The sequence below is a fragment of the Pan paniscus genome, chromosome 1 (genome assembly GCF_029289425.2).
Source record: "Pan paniscus chromosome 1, NHGRI_mPanPan1-v2.0_pri, whole genome shotgun sequence".
NCBI lineage: Eukaryota > Metazoa > Chordata > Mammalia > Primates > Hominidae > Pan > Pan paniscus.
Window position 1 is genome coordinate 113980565 of NC_073249.2, and position 24523 is coordinate 114005087.

General features: G+C 44.5%; 1 long non-coding RNA gene across 1 annotated transcript in view; it reads left to right on the plus strand.

The window, feature by feature from the left end:
- Positions 1-8794: 8794 nt before the first annotated feature.
- The window catches only part of LOC134730811 (uncharacterized), a 41782-nt gene continuing 26053 nt past the window's right edge, over positions 8795-24523 (plus strand). The window contains exon 1 of the long non-coding RNA XR_010112779.1: positions 8795-14725. This is a non-coding gene — a long non-coding RNA (uncharacterized LOC134730811). The remainder of the gene's footprint in view (positions 14726-24523) is intronic.

Here is a 24523-nt window from a genome sequence, read left to right on the forward strand (position 1 = left end):
CCTTAAGAGTCATCACCACTCCCTAATCTCAAGTACCCAGGGACACAAACACTGTGGAAGGCCGCAGGGTCCTCTGCCTAGGAAAAACAGAGACCCTTGTTCACTTGTTTATCTGCTGACCTTCCCTCCACTATTGTCCTATGACCCTGCCAAATCCCCCTCCGCGAGAAACACCCAAGAATGATCAATAAATACTAAAAAATAAATAAATAAATAAATAAATAAAAATAAATAAATAAATAAATAAAAGAGGATCTAAATAGATGGAGAAAAATACTATGCTCTCAGACTGAAAGAATCAATATTATAATCCAGGCAAAATGGCTCATGCCTGTAATCCCAGCACTTTGGGAGGCTGAAGCAGGTAGATTACTTGATGTCAGCAGTTCAACATCAGCTTGGCGAACATGGTGAAATCTCGTCTCTACTAAAAATGCAAAAATTGGCTGGGTGTGGTGGCAGGTCCCTGTAATCTCAGCTACTCCGGAGGCTGAGGCAGGAGAATCAATCAAACCCAGGAGGCATACATTGCAGCAAGCCAAGACTGTGCCACGGCACTCCAGCGTGGGCAACAGAGTGAGACTCTGTCTCAAAAAAAAAAAAAAATCACTATTATAAAGATGATGACCAGGTGTGGTGGTGTGGGCCTGTAATCTCAATTATTTGGAAGGCTGAGGCAGGGGGATTGCTTGAGCCTAGGAGTTCAAGGCCAGCTTAAGCAACACAGCAAGGCCCTTTCTCTAAAAATAAAAATAAATTAAAAATAAACAAATAAAAGATGTCAATTCTCTCAGACTGATTTATAGATTGAATGCATTCCCAGTAAAAATCCCAAATGTGCATGGTGTTCTAAGGTGAAAATAATCACAAAGACACTCTCAGGGTTAAAAAAGTAGAAATGGCCAGGCACAGTGGCTCACGCCTGTAATCCCAGCACTTTGGGAGGCCGAGGCGGGCAGATCACGAGGTCAGGAATTCTAGACCAGCCCGGCCAACATGGTGAAACCCCGTCTCTACTAAAAATACAAAAATCAGCCGGTGTGGTGGCGCAGGCTTGTAATCCCAGCTACTTGGGAGGCTGAGGCGGGAGAATTGCTTGAAATCGGGAGGCGGAGATTGCAGTGAGCTGAGAGCATGCCACTGCACTCCAGCCTGGGCAACAGAGCAAGAAGCCATCTCAAAAAAAAAAAAGGTAGATGTAGTAGGATCACAGATAAATCTAAAAACAGTGGCAAATGGGAAAAAAGCAAACTGCTAACAAATATGTACAATATATCTAAAATATACAATGTTCAAAATATGTGGAAAATACTAGGTAGAGCCAGGCATGATGGCTCACACCTGTAATCCCAGCACTTTGGGAGGCTGAGGCGGGCGGATCACCTGAGGTCGGGAGTTCGAGACCAGCCTGACCAACATGGAGAAACCCTATCTCTACTCAAAATACAAAATTAGCCAGGCATGGTGGCGCATGCCTGTCATCCCAGCTACTAAGGAGGATGAGGCAGGAGAATCGCTTGAACGTGGGAGGCAGAGGTTGCGGTGAGCCAAGATCGCGCCATTGCACTCCAGCCTGGGCAACAAGAGGGAAACTCTGTCTCAAAGAAAAAAAAGAAAGAAACGAAAATACTATGTAGGAAATATGTAGTAAAAACATGCACAGGAATGACAAATGCCAAATTCAAAAATGTGACCTCTGTGGAGAAAAGGTGAGGAATGAGTTAATGTGTGAATGTATGGGTACATGCTTTCTATTAACTTAGTAGGAGAAAAAAATCAACCTCTACCACGTGGACCTCCAGAGAGGGAAGCAAAACCCCATGAAAGACGCTTTTTATATTCCTGTAGGCTTTTGTTTGTTTGTTTGTTTGTTTGTTTGAGATGGAGTCTTGCTCTGTCGCCCAGGCTGAAGTGCAGTGGCACAATCTAGGCTCACTGCAACCTCTGCCTCCTGGGTTCAAGCGATTCTCCTGCCTCAGCCTCCCGAGTAGCTGGGACTACAGGCACATGCCACCATGCCCGGCTAATTTTTTTGTATTTTTAGTAGAGACGGGGTTTCACCATGTTAGCCAGGATGGTCTCAATCTCCTGACCTCATGATCCACCTGCCTCAGCCTACCAAAGTGCTGCGATTACAGGCATGAGCCACCGCACCCAGCTGCTCCTGTAGGCTTTTAAACAGTTCTATTTACAATTCAGTTTTGGCCTGGCATGTTGGCTCATGCCTATAATCCCAGCACTTTGGGAGGCTGAGGCAGGTAGATCACCTGAGGTCAAGAGTTCATAACCAGCCTGACCAACATGGTGAAACCCTATCTCTACTAAATACAAAAAAAATTAGCCGGGCGTGGTGGCCCGTGCCTGTAGTCCCAGCTACTTGAGAGGGTGAGGCAGGAGAATCGCTTGAACCCAGGAGGCAGAGATTGCAGTGAGCCAAGTTTGAGACGTTGCTCTCTAGCCTGGGCAACAAGAGTGAAACTCCATCTCAAAAAAAAAAAAGAAAAGAAAAAAAATCAGTTTTAAGTTTCCTTCCTTACATTGTAACTTTTTTCAAGTCACCCTCAAATATACAGCGTAAGTTCTTAAACTTCATCAAGTATCAGAATCACTTGGAGGGCTTGTGAAGGGTGCAGTGCCTCATGCCTGTGGCTCACGCCCATAATCCCAACACTTTGGGAGGCCGAGATGGGTGGATCACTTGAGCTCAGGAGTTCAAGACCAGCCTGGGCAACAAGGTGAAACCGTGCCTGTACTAAAATACAGAAAATTAGCCAGGTGTGGTGGTGCACGCCTGTAGTGTCAGCTACTCAGGAGGCTAAGGCAGGAGAATCACTTGAACCCAAAAAATGGAGGTTGCAGTGAGTCAAGATGGCACCACCGCACTCCAGCCTGGGTGATAGAGCCAGACTCTGTCTCAAAATAATAATAATAATAATAACAACCATAAAAGAATCACTCGGAGGGCTTGTTAATATATGGATTGTTGAGCTGGCCCCCAGACTTTCTGATTCAGTAAGTCTAAAGTGGGACCTGAAAATTTGCATTTCTAACAAGTTCCCAGGTATTGCTGAAGTGGCTGGTCCATGGATTATGCTTAAAAACCACACTGTGAGACCTACAGTAAAGTCTGTCTACATAACACAGGTGTTTTTGTGGTTGTGAGGAATTAAGAGGCAGTGAATGAAAGCCTGCCATTTTCTACATTCTCTTTGGGCTGAGGCCAGCACAGAAGCTCATAATTCTAGGTGGTGAATAGGAGTATTGACAGTGCAGCAGGTGGGAGCCACATGTCAGGAGAATTAGTGTGATGTGAACCCCCTCTTCCAAATACATGCCTGAAGAAGTAAGTACAATGTAACTGGTGGAGAAAATCAAACCATGCCCCTCATGCCCCCACCCTAGTCCCCATCCTCAGCACAAACTTGATTTATACCCTGAAGGTGTGGGGAGGAGGGGATTGAAAATGCTGACCTCCATCCCATACCCAGCAAACCATCTTGTCCCTGGGCTGCTTGAGCTTCTGAGCTAACCTGCAGCGAGTCCCATTTTTGCATTTTCAGCTAGCTGGGCTACTCCCCAGACCTGCCCCTTTATCCTTCCAAGGTTGGGAGGAAACCTTGCTGTCACTCTGGATGAGACGTTTGTATTGGTTTAATGGGCTCTTGGTGGGAACTTCAGAGTTTGATTATTCTCAGCAATCAGCAGAGGCAGTCATGCATTTCTGGGCCCTCCAGCCTCACTCTGTTCACCAGCTTTCCAGGCTGGGAATGTACCCACAAACCCTTGAGCTGACTGAAAGCCCAGGGAACTTGTGTGCGTGCCTGCATGAATGCATATGTGTGCATGCCCAAGAGGGAGCTGAAGGCCAGTGCACAGAAGGCCAGAGGCCCCAGGCTGGTCATTATCTCCAAGCCAGAAACTTCCTGTCCCTGAATAGGACCCTGGCACAATGCCAAACAGCCAGACTCTCACCCTATATAATGAAGTTCTCACTGATTATCCTGATGATGGCCCAGGAGACCTGGGCCTAGGGAGGTTCATCTGCTGTCAACCCTGGTTCCTATTTCCACTCCACTGTGGAAATTAGGATGTCCCTGCGGCTCCCCCATCATCTCACTTCCCCAGCATAATGCCTATCCCCAAGGGACCCTGATCCTGGAGCTGAACTGAAATGACAGCAACAGTTTATTAACTGGACTAATGAGAGGCCTGGGCAGGGAGAGAAAGAGAAGCTGGAAGAGTGAGAAGGAAAGGGATGAAGAGAGGAACACTGTATAGCACAGGAAGACAGAACTAGATTTAAAACCAGAGCCAGCGGCTCACTTTCTGAGTGTTTGGGGAGAGGCCGGGGAGGGACTTAGAAGATGGTTTTACAAACTTAATATTCTGTATAGGAAACATGCTATTTTTTCATCAGCAGCAAATTAGAACAGCCTCATTTCCTGATTGCCTGTGTTCCAGGCACTTTACTGTTTTACATGTACTCAGTTAATCTTCGTAAGATTCCTATGAGATGAGAATATTCATTTTACTGATGAAAAAGCTGAGGTCCAAAGAGCTTTGCCCAAAATCATGCTCATCATAAGGAATAGGCCAGGCACAGTGGCTCACGCCTGTAATCCCAGCACTTTGGGAGGCCAAGGTGAGCAGATCACAAGGTCAGGAGTTTGAGACCAGCCTGGCCAACATGATGAAACCCTGTCTCTACTAAAGATACAAAAAAGTAGCTGGGCATGGTGGCATGTGCCTGTAATCCCAGCTACTCGGAGGCCGAGGCAGGAGAATCTCTTGAATCCAGAAGGCAGAGGTTTCAGTAAGCCGAGATCACGCCATTGCACTGCAGCCTGGGTGACAGGGCAAGACTCCATCTCAAAATAAATAAATAAATAAAATAAGTAATAGAGCTAAGATTTGAACCTAGACAATCTGATTCCAGAGCCCAAACTCTTTTTTTTTTTTTTTTTTTTTTTGAGACAGAGTCTTGCTCTGTCGCCCAGGCTGGAGTGTGGTGGCGGGATCTCGGCTCACTGCAAGCTCCACCTCCCAGGTTCACGCCATTCTCCTGCCTCAGCCTCTCCCAGTAGCTGGGACTACAGGTGCCTGCCACCATGCCCAGCTAATTTTTTTGTATTTTTAGTAGAGACAGGGTTTCACCGTGTTGTCGATCTCCTGACCTGCCCACCTCGGCCTCCCAAAGTGCTAGGATTATAAGTGTGAGCCACTGCGCCCGGCCCAGAGCCCGAACTCTTAACCACTGCTACTGTGGGGAGTGATAGGAAATGAGGCTTACTGCATAAATAAATATAGCACTTGCATTCCTCTATGTCCAACCCTATGAGGCAGGTATATTTATTTTCCCTATTTTACAGATGAGGAAACTTAGTCTAAGAGAGGTGAAGTCATTTGCCTAAAGCCACATGATTAGAAAGTGTCAGAGCAGAGATACGATACCCATCTACCTGCACTTCATCCACTACAGCTGCACTTCTTGCCTTGATTGTCTTATAAGGAATTTTCCCTTTACTCTGAGCTCCTGCAGGCATCCTGCGTGAGAGAAGGCTAGCTGCAGGAATGGTGAGACGTTTTATTTTTCCATGGAGGAAGCTTTAGTTTGACGTAGGGGGATAGGATTGCCACGGGATTTAGCCTGTGGAACGTAACCCCTAACCAAGTGTTGGGGGCAAGTTGCTAGGACGTGGAGCTGGAAGTTTGTTACATGCAATTGTGAGGATTCCTTCCGAACAACCCAAATCCAGTTCACTGCCTGATCTAGGCAGAGGCATGAGGGAGTTGTTAATAGCATGACATTTTCCTCAACATTTTAAGGTTTAAATTTTTTTTCCTGTCAATAAGGCTAACAGGGTAATCTGCACTGGCAGCTGCATCCTTCCTGTTTGTCCTCCTGAAGCAGTTCCAGCTGACCAGCCACTGGGAACCTGCTGCTTAAGCAGCTGGTAATGAACTGCAAAACAGAACAAGAAGAACCAGGCAGGCAGGGGTCAGCACCCTCCCGGGACAGTAAACTGGCCTTGCAGAGAGGAGCCAAGGAAGAAGAACACAGGAGTACAGCTGATGTATGCATATCTAGCTATTCTCTGCTCTGGGCTTATTTCACTTTTGCAAAAAATAGTAAATGCTTGTAAACAAGCTATACAGAAGAATATTAAATAAAAAGTGAAACTTCCCCTCCCAGACACCCCACCCACGAGGTATAGCCATAGTTAATTTAATCATTTGTTTATCTTTTTGTACCTTCTCTGTGTAAATCTTGGTATAAATGTGAGCTTAATTTTTTGTTTTTTATTATCTAATACAAAGTGGGATTTATATGTTGATCTTCAATTTGATAACTAGCTCTTTAAATTTCTTTTTTTTTTTTGAAGATAGGGTCTCACTCTGTCACCTAGGCTGGAGTGCAGTGGCATGATCATAGTTCATTGCAGCCTCGACCTCCAGAGCTCAAGCGATTCTCTCACCTCAGCTTCCCAAGTAGCTGGGGCTACAGGCCTGAGACTGCAGGCACATCCCACTACACCTGGATAATTTTTTTTTTGTTTTTAATTTTTAGTAAAGTCTTGCTATTTTTTTAATAGAGTTTTGTTGGTCTTGCTGTGTTGCCCAGGTGGTCTTGAACTTCTGGCTTTAAGTGATCCTCCCATCTCAGCCTCCCAAAGTGCTAGAATTACAGGCATAAGCCACATCACCCAGCCCCGCTTCAAAATTTTTAGCAATTTACACTTCCAACAATAGTGTATCAACCTAGCCAACAGTGACTCGTTTTTTAGTTAAAAACAAATCAAAACATGCTAGTATGTCAACTGAACAAATATTTCTCTCACTCCCTTTCCTTCTGTCCTTTCCTCTGTTTTCTATTACATTTCCAACCTCTGACCCATGCTTATTACACAGAATTCCAGAAATTTGTCAGTAGGTGAGAAACAGGGGAGGGAGAGTTTATGGCTAATCAACAAAGATACACAAAGGTGCAATATTACTCTGTAAAAGGTGATAGCAGCTTTTACATATATATTTACAAGACTTCATAGGTACAGCTCATTAGCTGGCAAATAAAAATGTACAAGCAAGACACCTTGCTAGGTGTGGGATCTCATTTGATCCTTAGATAATAGTGCAATTAGGAAAAGCATGCATTATCTCCCCATTTTACATATGATTAAAAAGAAATTCAACAAATGTGCCTGTAAGGTCACAGTGCTAGTCAAATATGGAACTCTGAGTCAATATTCTCTTCCCTACATTATATTCACCATTTTTATATGTGTGTAAAATATAAGTGTGTATATAAACTCTAAAGTGCACAATATGTAATCCGTAAGCACATTTGTCACACCCTTTTTTATACCTGTGGCTATATACTAAATGTAATCTGGGTGTGTGCAATACAGTATATATAAAACATGGAAGATGGTACAGGAGGCACTAAGAGGTAGTTAAAAAAAAAAAAACCCCCACCTAAATGTGACCTGGCAGGCCCTGACAAATACACAGGTGGGTCAGGGACTAAAGAGTGCTGGGAAATTGTTGAATTCTAAATGAGATCTCTTCTAGTCATGGTTCTGGAACAAACAATTTATAACAGGGGTTAAGTGCATGGAGTTTTGAAGTCAGGTACATATGGGTTCAAGTTCTGTCTTAGCCACATACTAGATACATGATCTTGGACAACTAAGTTAAGTTGGACAACTAAGTTAAGAAATAGGCTGGGCGCAATGGCTCATGCCTGTAATCCCAGCACTTTGGGAGGCCGAGGCAGTCGGATCACGAGGTCAGGAGTTCGAGACCAGCCTGGCTAACATGGTGAAACCCCGTCTCTACTAAAAGTACGAAAATTAGCTGGGCGTGGTGGTGCACACCTGTAATCCCAGCTACTCAGGAGGCTGAGGCAGGAGAATCACTTGAACAGAGGAGTCGGAGGTTGCCATGGCTGAGATTGCACCACTGCACTCCAGCCTGGGTGACAAAGTGAGACTCCGTCTCAAAAATAATAATAATAATAATAATATTCTGTGTTTCACAAGATGAAATGAGACAATGTATGTAAAACATCTTGCAATGTGCTTGAAACATAATTCTCAATAAGAGTTATTATTATTTGTATTATGTGTTTAACTTTATCATTCTTGTTTAGTTTCAACATAGTTCAGCTGTATGTAAAACTAAGCATATGACTGCAGAAGTGGCAATCATGAAAGATTAATGCAATGGTTCTCAGCTCTGTCTGCTCATTAGAATCACCTGGCGAGCTCAAAACAAAATGCTTATATCTAGGCCAGTGAAGTCAGAATCTCTGAAGGCATTGAGAATCAATGGATTAAACAGAGGCTTTGAGTGTGAAGTTTTCAGGGCTACTAAAGAAGAGTAAGATTATGTGAAAATCAAGGCTTTTAGTGAGTCCTCTGAATTTTCATTATGACTGTAGAGGATGGTTGTTGGTTGATCCCTTTCCACTTTCCCAGGAGTCCTGTTTTACATTTGGACATCTTGAGTCCTGGAAAAGTTGATTCTTTCCCTGATTTCAGGGGTCAAGGAAGAAATCCCTAAAGGCAAAGGTAATATTGCATTTTATCCACCGCTATTATGATTGGTGCATATGGCCAAAGCTTTGTAATCAGGGTGATTCTCAGGACTGTTGGAAACACTGGGACAAAAATGCTGTCTTTCTTGCTGAGCATAAAGAGAAGGCAGGTAGGTAGCCCATCTTGGGATTGCAAAGGAGGTCAGCTTTAGTATAAAGACAGCAGAGAAGAAAGAAAGACATTGTTTTGGGGCTACATCAAGCCTTATCTAAAGCCAGTTGCCTCTGGACTTTCCAGCATAATGAAGTGCAAATTCCTTATTCAAGTTTATTTTTCTGTTAGTTGAAACTGAAAGCATCCAAATAGAATAATAACCTTCCTTATATAGGTTGTAAGAACAATGAAGAGGGAAGCATGCCTGGTGTTTCTATTTTACAAGAAAATAGCAAGTATTTTGCCGGAGCCTCTTCCTGCCCCTTCTAAAACCAGTAGCCCAAGCAAATAAAGCAAAAGCAAATAAACAATAAACAGAGCAGTAACTCCTCTTCTTTCAAAGTCATAACCAGTTTGAGCTCAGGGTCTCTTTGGACTTGTGGTGAAAGTCTCAGGTTCTCCATGTTAAGCTGATAAGGTGGAGTCACACCAGCATCCTCACCACAGCTCTGACCCTTTCATTCTGTTCATACACTTTTCACAGCTCCTGAACAGCCATCAAGGCCTCTCATAACCTGGCTCCGTCCTCACCTCCCACTGTAACACCCTATTCTCTCTTCACGTGATTTGCTTTTCTCCAAAATATGAAATGCTTTTGTGTTTCATTCTCCCGTGCCCTTTGTACATACAGTTCCCTTTGCCTGCTATATCCTTTCCCCCTTCTCTGTGTGGCAATCTCACCTATCCTGCAACGTCCAGCTCAAATGCCACTTTCTCTGCTTTCCCCAAGCAGGGCTAGGGGGACTTTCTTGGTCCTTTCTTTTTTCTTTTTTCAGACGGAGTCTCACTCTGTTGCCCAGGCTGAAGTGCATTAGCGTGATCATGGCTCACTGCAGCCTTGACCTCCCCGGGCTCACAGGATGCTCCCACCTCAGCCTCCCGAGTAGCTGGGACTACAGGTGCACACCACCACGCCCGGCTAATTTTTTCTTTTCTTTTTTTTCTTTTTTTTTTTTTGTAGGGACAGGGTTTCTGTATGTTGCCCAGGCTGGTCTCAAACTCCTGGGTTTAAGCGATCCATCCACCTTGGCCTCCCAAAGTGCTAGGATTATAGGTGTGAGCCACCACACCTGGCCTCCTTGGTCCTCTTACGGTACTTTGTACACACCTTGTGGTAGGGTCAATGTGTTTTGGTACCCATCTCCCCACCAGTCCATGAATGCCTCAACAGCAGGGCCTCTATCTTTTTCATTTCAGTACCCTAGAGAGGCAGTATAAAGTGGTGGTTAAGTAAACTGGTTCTGGAAGAGCCTAGAATAAAATCCCAACTCTATCACTCATTAACTCTGTAACTTAAGATAAAATACTTCTCTTTGACTCAATTTCATCATCTGTAAAATGAAGATTAAAAATAATAGCTGGCTGGGCACGGTGATTCATGCCTGTAATCCCAGCACTTTGGGAGGCCAAGGCAGGCAGATCACCTGAGGTCGGGAGTTCCAGATCAGCCTGACCAACGTGGAGAAACCCTGTCTCTACTAAAAATACAAAATTAGCTGGGCATGGTAGCGCATGCCTGTAATCCCAGCAACTCAGGAGGCTGAGGCAGGAGAATCGCTTGAACCTGGGAGGTGAAGGTTGCGGTGAGCCGAGATCGTGCCATTGCACTCCAGCCTGGGCAACAAGAGCGAAACTCCATCTCAATAATAATAGTAATAGTGTACATGACTGTTAGAATTAAACAAACAATATACTCCATGTAAAGACGTCTAACTGAGTGCCTTGTACAGGTTAACTATGGTGATGATGATAATGATGATTACAGTGACAATTACTATGAAGACAACCATTCGTTTCCATTCTAGTGCCTTGCATGTTCTAAGCGAAGTACATGTTGAAGATGAACAAAAACCAGATTTGTTTTTTCTTTTCTTTTTTTTTTTTTTGAGACGGAGTTCGCTCTGTCGCCCAGGCTGGAGTGCAGTGGTGTGATCTCGGCTCACTGCAAGCTCCGCCTCCTGGGTTCACGCCATTCTCCTGCCTCAACCTCCCGAGTAGCTGAGACTACAGGCACCCGCCACCACACCCGGCTAATTTTTTGTATTTTTAGTAGAGACGGGGTTTCACCGTGTTAGCCAGGATGGTCTCGATCTCCTGACCCCGTGATCCGCCCGCCTCGGCCTCCCAAAGTGCTGGAATTACAGGCGTGAGCCACCTCACCCGTCCCCTTTTTTCTTTTTTGGGACGGAGTCTCACTCGGTTGCCCAGGCTGGAGTGCAGTGGCGCCATCCCGGCTCACTGCAGCCTTCGCCTCCTGGATTCAAGCAATTATCCTGCCTCAGCCTCTTGAGTAGCTGGGATTACAGGCATGCGCCATCATGCCCGACTAATTTTTGTATTTTAGTAGAGACAGGGTTTCCCCATGTTGGCCAGGATGATCTCAAACTCCTGACCTCAAGCGATCTGCCCGCCTTGGCCTCCCAAAGTGCTGGGTCACAGGCATGAGCCATCACACGAAGCCTATCATTTTTTCCTTTTATTTATTTATTTTTTTTGAGATGGAGCCTTGCTCTGTTGCCCAGGCTGGAGTGTGATGGTGTGATCGCTGCTCACTGCGACCTCTGCCTTCTCGGTTCAAGTGATTCTCCTGCTTCAGCCTCCTGAGTAGCTGGGACTACAGGCGTACACACCACCATGTCCAGCTAATTGTATTTTTAGTAGAGACAGGGTTTCACCATATTGGCTAGGCTGGTCTCGAACGCCTGACCTCGTGATCCGACCGCCTTCGCCTCCCAAAGTCTTGAGATTACAGGCATGAGCCACCATGCCCGGCCCTCATTTTTTTTTTTTTTTTTTTTTTTTGACAGAGTCTCGCTCCCTCACCCAGGCTGGAGTGCAATGGTGCGATCTCGGTTCACTGCAACCTCCACCCCCTGGGTCCAGGCAATTCTCCTGCCTCAGCCTCCCAAGTAGCTGGGATTACAGGCACCCACCACCATGACCAACTAATTTTTTGTATTTGTTTAGTAGAGACGGGGTTTTGCTATGTTGACCAGGCTGGTCTCGAACTCCTGACCTCAGGTGATCCACCCACCTTGGCCTCCCAAAGTCCTGAGATTACAGGCGTGAGCCACTGCACCCAGCCGCCTGGCCCTCATTTTTTATAACAGATTTAAACAGCACAAAAAAGGAAAATTAAGTCATCCCTTCCACAGTCCTAACTTCAAAGGGTACTGCTTAGAATTTCCTGAATTTCCTTTCACACATTTTCTTTTTCTTTAATTTCAGCTTTATTGAAGTATAACTGACGTAACATAAACTGCATATATTTTAAGTGTACAACTTGGTGAGTTTCAACATATGCATATACTCGTGAAACCATAACCACAGTCAAGATTAAAAATGCACGTGATCCACCAGGTGCGGTGGCTCATGCCTGTAATCCCAGCACTTTGGGAGGCCGAGGCGGGCAGATCACGAGGTCAGGAGTTTGAGACCAGCCTGGCCAATATGGTGAAACCCCGTCTCTACTAAAAATACAAAAATTAGCCGGACGTGGTGTCAGGTCCCTGTAATCCCAGCTACTCTGGAGGCTGAGGCAGAAGAATCACTTGAACCAGGGAGGCAGAGGTTGCAGTGAGCTGAGATCGCACCATTGCACTCCAGCCTGGGCAACAAGAGCAAGACTCTGTCTCAAAAAAAAAAAAATGCACCATCCATCACCCATCATTCCTCATGCTCCTCTGTAATCCATCCCTCACTCCCCCACCCACCAACCCTGTTTGCAGACAACCACTGATCTGCCTTGTCACTATAGATTAGTTTATACATTAAACTCTTATATAAATAAAATAGTACAGCATGTACTCTTTTTTCTTGGCTTCTTCCACACAGTATAAGGTTTCTGAGATCTGTCTACATTGTTATGTGTATCAATAGTTGATTCCTTTTCATACTTTTGTATTTCCATGGTATGGATGTACCTTAATTTGTCTACCCATGCATTATTGATGGACATTTGAGTCATTTCCAGTTGTTTATGACAAATAAAACTGTTCTGAATGTTTATGTACAAGTCTGTGTACACATACAAACCAATCTGATTTGAATAACTGTTAAAACAACAATAGCAACAGCTGTGAGTGACTGAGGAGAGGACCTGGGTAGAGTGATAGTGGCAACATGGGAGCTGTTTCCTTTTCAATGTGTGAGTAGCAAACATTTTAATAAAGTTGTAAACATCCAGTTATCCAAATGTTTACAAATAGGAATTATTGCTGAGCATGATGGCTCACGCCTGTAATCCCAGCTCTTAGGGAGGTAGAGGCGGGAGGGTAGCTTGAGCCCAGGAATTCGAGACCTGCCTGGGCAATATAGCGAGACCCTGTTCTCCACAAAAAGGAAAAAAAAAAAGAGACAAATAGGAATTACTGAGTTCATTGCAAACTTAGATTTCACCAATCCAAGTGCCCATCTAGTATAGGCCCAATAGGTATGTCACCACTTCTGGAAGGAATCTGGAGAGGCCACCAGCCATATTTTCCTTGCAAACTTAGAAACATTGGAAATAGCTGGGCACGGTAGCTCACGCCTGTAATCCCAACACTTTGGGAGGCCGAGGCAGGTGGATCACCTGAGGTCGGGAGTTCGAGATCAGCCTGACCAACATGGAGAAACCCCATCTCTACTAAAAATACAAAAAAATTAGCTGGGCGTGGTGCCGCATGCCTGTAATTCCAGCTACTAGGGAGGCTGAGGCAGGAGAATCACTTGAACCTGGGAGGTGGAGGTTGTGAGCTGAGATTGCGCCATTGCACTCCAGCCTGGGCAACAAGAGCGAAATTCTGTCTCAAAAAAAAAAAAAAAGAAAAGAAAAAGAAACACTGGAAATAAACTCCCTGAGGACAGGAACTTAGGTCACTGCTCTATCCCAGTACCTAGTGACCTGACACATGTACACACAAATTATTCTTTTCTAAGCAGTTCATTCCCTTTTTGGACAGTTCCAACGATTATAAACTTACGTGGAGCAGATAAGTGATCTATCTTTTTGCCCTAATTGTGCCCTCAGGAACCATATTTTCTAAATAAGACTTTAAAAATATTTTAAAATAGCTCCACTCCCTTTACTTCTCTAAGTTAAACAGACCCAGAGTCTTTAACCGTTTGTGTTAAGGCACCGTTTAACTTAGGAAAGTACTGACCAGGTCTTCTTTCTTCTGAAAGGCAGTGTGCTTAGTGACTAAGCATATGGGTGGAAAAGTCTGCCAGATCTGTGTTCAAATCCTGAGTATTGTGGTATGGTTTGTGGCAAATTCTTAATTTTATTATGCCTTAGTTTCTTCGTTTGTGGAGTGAGGATAGTAATAGCTGCCATACAAGATTGTTGCTAGAGTTAAATGAGAACACTTTTTGTTGTTGTTGTTGTTGTTGTTGTTGTTTATTGAGACAGAGTCTCGCTTTGTCACCAGGTTTGAGTGCAGTGGTGTGATCTCGGCTCACTGCAACCTCCGCTTCCCGGGTTCAAGCGATTCTCCTGCCTCAGCCTCCCGAGTAGCTGGGACTACAGCATGCACCACCATGCCCAGCTAATTTTTGTATTTTTAGTAGAGACGGGGTTTCACCATGTTGGCCAGGATGGTCTTCATCTCCTGATTTTGTGATCCGCCTGCCTCGGCCTCCCAAAGTGCTGGGATTATGGGCCTGAGACACCGCATCCGGCCTGAGAAAATGTATTTAAAGCCTCCTGCACAGTGTTCTTAGCATTAAATATCTCCCAGGTTTTTTTCATTTGTATAAATTTAAGAAATACAGTTTAAGGAGTGTGGTTTTGTTACATGGTTATATTTTGTAGTGGTGAAGCCTGGGCTTTTTTTTTTTTTTTTTTTTTTGACAGAGTTTTGCTCTTGTTGCCCAGGCTGGAGAGCAATGGCGCGATCTCGGCTCACCGCAACCTCTGCTTCCCAGGTTCAAGCGATTCTCCTGCCTCAGCCTCCTGAGTAGCTGGGATTACAGGCATGTGCCACCAAGCCCAGGTAATTTTGTATTTTTAGTAGAGATGGGGCTTCTCCATGTTAGTCAGGCTGGTCTTGAACTCCCAATCTCAAGTGATCTGCCTGCCTTGGCCTCCCAAAGTGCTGGGATTACAGGGGTGAGCCACTGCGCCCGGCCAAAGTCTGGGCTTTTAGTGTATCTATCACCTGAATAATGTGTACATTGTACCCATTAAGTAATTTCTCAACCCTCAACCCCTCCCACCATTCTGAAGCTCCGTCATTCCACACTCTATGTATAGGTGTACACATTATTTAGCTCCCACTTGTAAGTGAGAATATGTGTTATTTGACTTTCTGTGTGTGAGTTGTTTTACTTAAGATAATGGCCTCCAGCTCCATCCACATTGCTGCAAAAGACATGATTTCATTTGTTTTTATGGCTGAATAGTATCCCGTTGAGTATATATACCACATTTTCTTTATCCAATTATGGTTGATGGATACTTAGGTTGATTCCATATGTTTGATATTGTGAATAGTGCTGAGATAATCATATGAGTGCAGGTGTCCTTTTGATATAATGATTTATGTTCCCTTGGGTAGGTACCCAGTAGCGGGATTACTGGATAGAATGGTAGTTATTTTTAGTTTTTTGAGAAATCTCCATACTGTTTTCCATAGAGGTTGTAGTAATTTACATTCTCACCAATGGTTTTTAACCTATTGGATTACTGACATTTAAATAAATAATAGCATGTTAATATCTAGTGAGGCTTCAGAATATTAACTGAGTATTCATAGGCAAATTACCCTCTGTGCCTCATTTTCTTCATCTATGAAAATGGAATAATAACAGTACCAACTTCATAAGATTATGACAATTAAATAAGTTCATGTATGTAAAATACATAGAACAGTATGGTACATGCAAATGTTACATAATTACTTGTTTTATTAGTTATTAGCCAAAGGTATTGGTGTGTATATCAGACCCTGGAGAGGGAGGGGGTTTACAGTGGAGAGACAGAAACACTGCAAAAGTGAATCTGACCATCATTTCTTTCCCAACGCCTCCTTGCTAATTCCATTTTCGGGCACCTCTTCCTTTTCCCTTGGCCTCCCCAGAAACTCAATTCCCCTCAATTTTGTTACACAAGCAACTGACTTCTCTACCCCCTATTCAACCCCAGGCCTTCCTTGCAGAGCTAGCTTTGTGACTGTGCCCTGCTATCCTGTGAGCATTTTCCCCAGATCCAACCCCTCAGGACCACTTCGAGCTCTCTTTTCCTTTTGCCTCCCCCAATAGCTTCTGGGAAGAGCAGGGAATAAGATAGAGATTTATTTCCCCACCAAACAGAATTTTGTCATCTCTCTTAGAAGAAGAAGAAGCAACAATCAATTCTTACATTAAATGGCAATTTTAATTATTTTGACTCATAAACATTTTAAAAACATATTTTAACCACAGTTAAAAATACATATTTTAAACATATTTAAACATATCCTCCATATTATGAAATTTCAGTGGTGCGTTACCTAGGTCTTGATGTTTTAATGAGTGAAGTCTGTGAAAATGAGGTTCTAAATGCTAATCAGGGTTTCCTAATTCTGAGAAAGAAGTCAGGAAGGATGTCGTTAGCTCATCTGACCACAAATGTAACACTGATTCTGCCTAGGAGAGGAAGAAAATAAAGCAAAACGTGAGCAGTGCTGCTTTCTCAGCCTCAATTAACATGAGAACACCATCTCCTCCACTCTCTCCCAAGGACTTGACAAGAGAGGCAGAAGCCCTTGTTCTTGAACAATTCAGAGGGTTGGTAGGAAGGTCTCCAGGGAGATACTGGACCTCCTGCCACTAACTGCAGTTGGGCTCTCAAGTGATTAATGGAAAAATAAAAGATGAGACTATATTTATATCCCAAACTGTGGAGTATGTCATACCAGTGACACCTGATTATACGGCTAAGTGTTCCAAAATTCATCAGCCTGAGACTATAGAATCAGGTTACATTTTCTCTTTTTTTTTTTTTTTTTTTTTTGGGACAGAGTCTTGTTCTGTCTCCCAGTCTGGATGGAGTGCAGTGGCGCCATCTTGGCTCACTGCAACTTCTGCCTCCTGGGTTCAAGCCATTCTCTTGCCTCAGCCTCCCAAGTAGCTGGGATTACAGGCATGAGCCACCACGTCAGGCTAATTTTTGTGTTTTTTTTTTTTTTTTTTAGTAGAGACAGGGTTTCACTGTGTTGGCCAGGCTGGTCTCGAACTCCTGACCTCAAGCGATCCACCCACCTAGGCCTCCCAAAGTGTTGGGATTACAGGCGTGAGTCACTGTCCCCGGCCACATTTTCTTTTCTTTTTTTTTGAGACGGAGTCTTGCTCTGTCACCCAGGCTGGAGTGCAGTGGTGCAATCTCGACTCACTGCAACCTCTGCCTCCCAGGTTCAAGCAATTCTCCTGCCTCAGCCGCCCAGGTAGCTGGGACTACAGGCGTGTGCCACCACGCCCAGCTAATTTTTTGTATTTTTAGTAGAGATGAGGTTTCACCGTATTAGCCAGGATGGTCTCGATCTCCTGACTTCGTGACCACCTGCCTTGGCATCCCAAAGTGCCCGCATTAAAGGCATGAGCCACCATGCCCGGCCGACATTTTCTTTAATATACAAATTTCAATGATTCCAATCGTCTTCTCTGGAATATGACAAGCTAATTCTTTTTTTTTTTTTTTGAGTCAAAGTCTCGCTCTGTCACACAGGCTGGAGTGCAATGGCGCAATCTTGGCTCACTGCAACCTCTGCCTCCCAGGTTCAAGCGATTCTCCTGCCTCAGCCTCCTGAGTGGCTGGGATTACAGGCACACACCACCACACTCGACTAATTTTTTGTATTTTTAGTAGAGACGGGCTTTTGCCATGTTGCCCAGGCGGGTCTCAAACTCCTGAGCTCAGGCAATCAACCCGCCTGGGCCTCCCAAATTGCTAGGATTATAGGTGTGAGCCACCGCGCCTGGCCTGAGAGGCTAATTCTTATTATTAGACTTCCCTTTACTTAATTGTTTGTTTGTTTGTGGCAGGACTACTGGGAGAAAGTCAATATGACCCTGGCATTTGCAGGTGTCCTCCCCAAGTACATTTGCCACCCTTGCTGTGCTCCATAGCTCTCAGGTCACCTGATGCCATCTAGGGACTGACTTCCCCCTGACTGCTGTTGCTTTCTCCCCGAGATGTGGTTCCCCAAGCCTGGACACAGGCTCTACCCTTTACTCCCCAAAGAATACCTAAAACCAACAAGTAGGTGCCAGGAAAAAAAAGCCTGACAGAAGTTTTGAGGATCACAGAAGGGAATGACACTAAAATTGAGGAAAATCTAAACACGAGGGGATGTCCCACTGCTCTTTGAATCTGTTAGCCCACACCCTCCCTAGGGTACCTTCTACCAGGGCTGGCTTCATGGGACTGTGACCTATGCCATCACACAGGTCCCCAGTCTTAGAAGGGGCTTCATGCTTAGTGTTCTGCTGTCATCATCTTGAAATTCTTAATAATTTTTGAATAAAAGATATCCTGAATTTTCATTCTACACTTAGCCCTGCAAATTATGTAAGTGATTCATGCCTTCTAGTAACCATTCTTCTCTTTAACCCCCTACCTGCCTGTATGTGCAGAGACCAGTCCCACATCTTGCCAACAAAAGCGCCCATGATTATAGTCAACTCAGGCACACTATTGCTCCAGAGATGCAAAAAACCTTGCTCACGATGAAGACTTAGGAGTGACGAAATTGTCCTTCAAGTACCATAACCACAAGGTAGTGATACGAAGAGATAACCAGCATATATTTGGGGTAATATTGGCAAAATTATCCAAATGTGGTAGATTCAGATATTTGGTCCCATGTAGACCAAAAACGAAGCAAATAAAATTTTATTTAAAGATGTTTGTTTTGGTTAAAGGGCTTGGCCTCACTTAGATGGACTCACCCTATACATGAGGGTGCTTGGGGGAGAGGCTAGAGTGTTTCATGACACAAAAACATTCTATTTGTTTTATTATTATTATTATTATTATTATTATTATTATTATTATTATTTGAGATGGAGTCTCGCTCTGTCGAGCCCAGGCTGGAGTGCAGTGGTGGGATCTCGGCTCACTGCAACCTCCACCTCCTGGGTTCAAGCGATTCTCCTGCCTCGGCCTCCCAAGTAGATGGGATTACAGGCACCCGCCCCCACGTCCGGCAAATTTTTTGTATTTTTAGTAGAGACTGGGTTTCACTATGTTGGTCAGGCTGGTCTCGAACTCCTGACCTCAGGTAGTCCACCTGCCTCGGCCTTCCAAAGTGCTGGGATTACAGGCATGAGCCATCGTGCCGAGCTGACACGAAAACATTCTGAAGAATTTGGCTACGGCACTGATCTCCAGCCCACCTGCACTCTCATCTCCACCCCCAATTCTCCACCTCCTACACCCCTCCCCCTACTCCACCTCAGCCCCTTAGGGCGATTTAAGTAATTTTCCAGACCTGACTCTGAAGTTATCTCCCCAGCAGGAGTCGCAAGGGTGAGTGGTAGAGGGGTGAAGACCCTCAGTGACCAGCTATAGTCTGAGCTGGGAAGGGACAAAGGCAAGAAGAAGGAGGAAATGGGTCACTGCCCATGGCTGGCAGAGCAACTGCTGTGCCTGAGCTTTTATTCTGTGAACAAATCTTTGCTCTCTTCACCAGTGACCCACATGAACTGTCATTCCCAACTGCAATAAAGTGGGGCAAGGGCTGAGAAGGGCTGAGAAGGGCTGACTCCACAGCTGTGGAGTAAGAGTTCCCTGGCAGGAGAAGAAAGACTGAAAGACACAGGGCTTTCATGGAGGCAAAAGAAACAAAGAAAGTCTGAGACAAGGAGATTAAAAAACAAAAACAAAAAAACAAACAAAAACCTCTGAAAAGCCTAATTGCCCCTAAATGCCTCGACACCAAAACTTTGTCATTTTTTTCTTTTTTGTGGCTGTCTTCCCATTTTATTTTTAATTATTTTTTTTTTCCAAGACGGAGTTCCGCTCTTGTTGCCCAGGCTGGAGTACAATGGTGCGATCTTGGCTCACTGCAACCTCTGCCTCCCAGGTTCAGACGATTCTCCTGCCTTAGTCTCCCGAAAAGCTGGGATTACAGGCGTGCGCCACCATGCCTGGCTAATTTTTGCATTTTTAGGAGTGACGGGGTTTCACCATGTTGGTCAGGCTGGTCTGGGACTCCTGACCTCAGGTGATCCACCCGCCCGGGCCTCCCAAAGTGCTGGGATTACAAGCGTGAGCTACCACACCCAGCCTGTCTTCCCATTTTAAACACCCTTTATGTTCCAAGTGAGGTAAAGGTGAGGAATAAAAGGGAGAATGGTTGCAGAGCCTCATTAAGCTGGGAGCTAGGATCACAGGAGCTAGTGGAGATCTTGGGTGAATCCTACTGTTTCTTGAATGAGTCCTAGAAACGCCCGCTCATTTGGCTACTTCTTCCTTTCCTGCACACAGGAATTTAACAAGATTCTTCTACAGCCTGGTGACTTTGTGATCTCTTGGCCTTAGTCATGTCCTCTTTCCCTCCCACCCTAGCCCCAGAGACTCTTCCTCTTTTCCTTGGCAGTTCGAGTCCCAGAGTGTTATTTATCAGTCAGCAGCAGAGGGCGATCTGGCCCCGGAGAATGACCCGGTCAACTCGGGCCATACGCCTGGGTTGCTAATGACTTGCAGCTCCATCAACATAAAGCTGAATTCTTCACAAAGGCACACTGTCACTAAGCTTTTTCCTTTTCATTCTTGAAAGCTACACTGCCTTAGCTAACCCCTTCCCCCTCCCGCCTTCATTCCTGCTCTCTTTCCTCTCCCAACCTCTTGGAAGCAGCAGGAAATGAACAAGGTCCACAGTGGAGAAAAACAAATCCCAGGGCCCTGCTGAGGAAAACCACAGGAAAATGACCAAGTGGCATTAGCAGCTGCAGGAGTTTTAGGTAGCTGTGTGGTGTGCGTGTATGTGTATGTGTGTGTGTGAGAGACAGAGAATCCCACATAGCAGTACTTTTCATAGTTTAGCATAACATAAAAATCACCTGGAGAGCTTGTTAAACCACAGCTTCCTGGGCCTTACCCAGGAATTCCCGGGGCCCAAGAATTTGCATTCTTAACACTCCTAAGGTATTTTAATGATGCCAGTGGAGGACTGACCACATTTTGAGCAGCACTGCTGTACACAAATGCAGTGAAATAGAAGGTATAGATCTGAGCCAGGGGCTTGCTTGGATAAAATCCTGATATGATGGCCTCCCCCAGAAGAGTCAGGCCAGATCCTTCCAATTCCAGGCCAGAAGATTTCATAGATCAGCCTACAGCCGTTCCCTCCCCTTGAAAAAGAAGCAGAGAATGTATCAACAAGAGCATTGTTTGGAGAGGGCTGAGCTCAGATAATAGGCTGGTTCTCCATTGACTGTTTCTTTCATCCCAACTGGCAGAAGAATCACAGAAGGCCCCTCCTTTCCCCTCCAGCAGAGATGGATGCTCTACCTACTTAAAAATCAAGAATTCTTCTGACCTTGGCTGTGTCCAACAACTCATGCCCAGAGGCTTCTGACCTGTCCCCTCCTTAGCACCCTCCAGATCTGAGAACCTCCAGAGTCACAAAGGCCTGTGGAAAGAGCTGGTTATCTTCAAGATACCCAGAGGCGCTTGGGCTGATTTAAAGGCACTACTCCCTTCTGTTTATGCAGCAGAAGATAACAAGACAGACAGAAGTGCTGCTATGGTCTGACTGTTGATGTCCCCACAAATTCATCTGTTGGAATTTAGTCCCTGATGTGATACCAATTAAGAGATGGGGACTTTAGGAATTGATTAGGTCAGAAGGCTACAGCCCCCATGAATGGGATTAGTGCCCTTATAAAAGAGACTGGGGGGCCTGGCGTGGTGGCTCACGCCTGTAATCCCAGCACTTTGGGAGACTGAGGCAGGCAGATCACTTTGGGTCAGGAGTTCTAGACCAGCCTGGCAAACATGGTGAAACCACATCTCTACGAAAAATATTAAAAAATTAGCTGGGCGTGGTGGCGCATGCCTGTAGTCCCAGGTATTCAGGAGGCTGAGGCAAGAGAATCGCTTGAATACAGGAGGCGGAGGTTGCAGTGAGCTGAGATCGCGACACTGCACTCCAGCCTGGGCGTCAGAGCAAGACTCTGTCTCAAAAAACAGAGCTGGAGGGAGACTGTGAGACACATTTAGAAAGCATCATTTATGAGGAACCAGCCCTCTTTGGCAGCTTGATCTTGGGACTTCCCAGCCTCCATATATGGTACCAATCCTTCTTTAGTTTTAGTGTCCATATCACAGAAGGGCTCATGTTGTAAAAGAAGTCAAAAGCAGCCTTGAATAATCAGAACCCTTCTGCCAGATTGTCTAATGTCAATTTGTTTTCTAGAACTACTGCTTCTACATGTTCTTCCTCTTCATCTGGCTCTGGTTTGGAAGCACTTATCTCCATCAAGTCATCTTCTGTTAATTCCTCAGGTGTGGTGTCTATTAGCTTTTGAATTTATCCAAGATCTGTATCTTGAAACCCTTTATCTCCCACCTTTTTTGGGACATCCACAATCTCTTTCATGATTTACTTGATTGCTTCTGTCATATATCCTGATAAGTCATGCACAACATCTGGACACAGTTTTCTCCAGCAGGAATTTATTGTTTTGGGCTTGATGGCTTTCAAAGCTTTTTCTGTAACAATGATGATGTCTTCAATGGTGTAATGCTTCCAGACTGTCATGATGTTCCTATCAGGGTTATCTTCCATACTGTTGACAATCCTTTCCATAGAGTATCATGTGTAATGAGCCTTAAAGGTCCTTATGAACCCCCCATATAGAGGCTGAATTAGAGACATATTTGGGGGCAAATAGACCACTTTGACACCTTCGGTGTTGAACTCATGAGGTTCTGGGTGGCCAGGGGCATTGTCCAATATCAAAAGAACTTTAAAAGGCAGTCCCTTACCGGCAAGGTACTTGCTGACTTCAGGGACAAAGCATCAGTGGAACCAATCCAGAGAAAAGGATTCTCATTATCCAGGCCTTCTTGTTCCACAACTAAAAGACTGGCAGCTGGTATTTATCTTTTCCCTGCAAAGCTTGAGGGTTAGCAGCTTTACAGATAAGGGCAGTCTTAATCTAAACCTGACTGCATTTGTACAAACAGTAGAGTTAGCCTATCTCTTCCTGCCTTAAATCCTGGTGCTCGCTTCTCTTCCTTACTAATAAATGTCCTTTGGGTCATTTTTTTCGCCAGAATCAAGCACTTTCATCTGCATTAAAAACCTATTCAGGTAGATATCCCTTTTCCTCAATGATTTTCATAACGTCTGGAAAATCATCTGCTGCCTCTTAGTTGACAGAAGCTAATAATTCTCTTGTTATCTTGACATTTTTAAACCCAAACCTCTTTCTAAAATTACCAAACAATCATTTGCTAGCATTAAATTCTCTCGCTTTAGATTTCACCTTCTTTTTGCTTCAAGTTGTCATATAATGACTTTACTTTTTCTGGAATCATATTAGAGTATATACGTATGAATTTCTTATAGCAATACTGCACCAATATAAAAGTTGCATTTTCAATACAAGATATAAAGGTAGTTTGCAAAAAGTGCAAGGTTTTCATGACTGCTGGTATAGCTGCAGTGACAGTTTCACAAATTTCCTTTCCTTTTTTTTTTTTTAATGGTTCTTATGCTGGATTCATTTATCTCGAAATGGCAGACAAGTACAAGCTGCAGGCCTCAATCTATGGAAATATCAAGCAATTCAACTATTTGTTGTAATGATATAACTATTCTGTGCTTCTTGGGAGCACTTCCAGCATCACTAATGGCACTTCATATGGTCCCAAGGTGTTATTCAAGGTTTATGGTATTGCACTAAACATGATGAAAACTATGTGAGAACTGAGAGATCACTTTTTTTTTTTTTTTTTTGAGACAGTGTTTCACTCTTGTTGCCCAGGCTGGAGGGCAATGTTCACAATCTCGGCTCACTACAACCTCCGCCTCCTGCGTTCAAGCAATTCTCCTGCCTCAGCCTCCCGAGTAGCCAGGTTCAAGCGATTCTCCTGCCTCAGCCTCCCAAGTAGCTGGGATTACAGGCGTGCACCACCATGCCCGGCTGATTGTTTTTTGTATCTTTAGTAGAGATGGGGTTTCACCATGTTGGCCAGGCTGGTCTTGAACTCCTGACCTCAATTGATCTACCCACCTCAGCCTCCCAAAGTGCTGGGATCATAGGTGTGAGCCACTGTGCCCAGCCTACTATAGTTAATTGTATGCAGTTATGATTTAATACTGCATCTCTATATTTGTTTGCATTTATTTCCACTGTGAATGGTGCAAGTGTTTGTAAGTGTACTTATGTGTAAGTTTTGATTTTTTTTTGAGACAGAGTCTTGCTCTGTTACCCAGGCTGGAGTGCAATGGCATGATCTCGGCTCACTGCAATCTCCGCCTTCCAGGTTCAAGCAATTCTCCTGCCTCAGCCTCCCAAGTAGCTGGGATTACAGGCATGTGCCACCACGCCCGACTAATTTTTTGTATTTTTAGTAGAGACAGGGTTTCACTATGTTGTCCAGGCTGGTCTCGAATTCCTGACCTCAGGTGATCCGCCTGGTGGCCTCCCAAAGTGCTGGGATTATAGGTGTGAGCCACCATGCCTGGCCTCTGATAAATTTTAACCTTTTATAATGGATTTATATATCTTTTATGGCAGTAAATAATAAAGTACACTAGTATCTACATATATTTTATGCATTTATGACACACTCAACT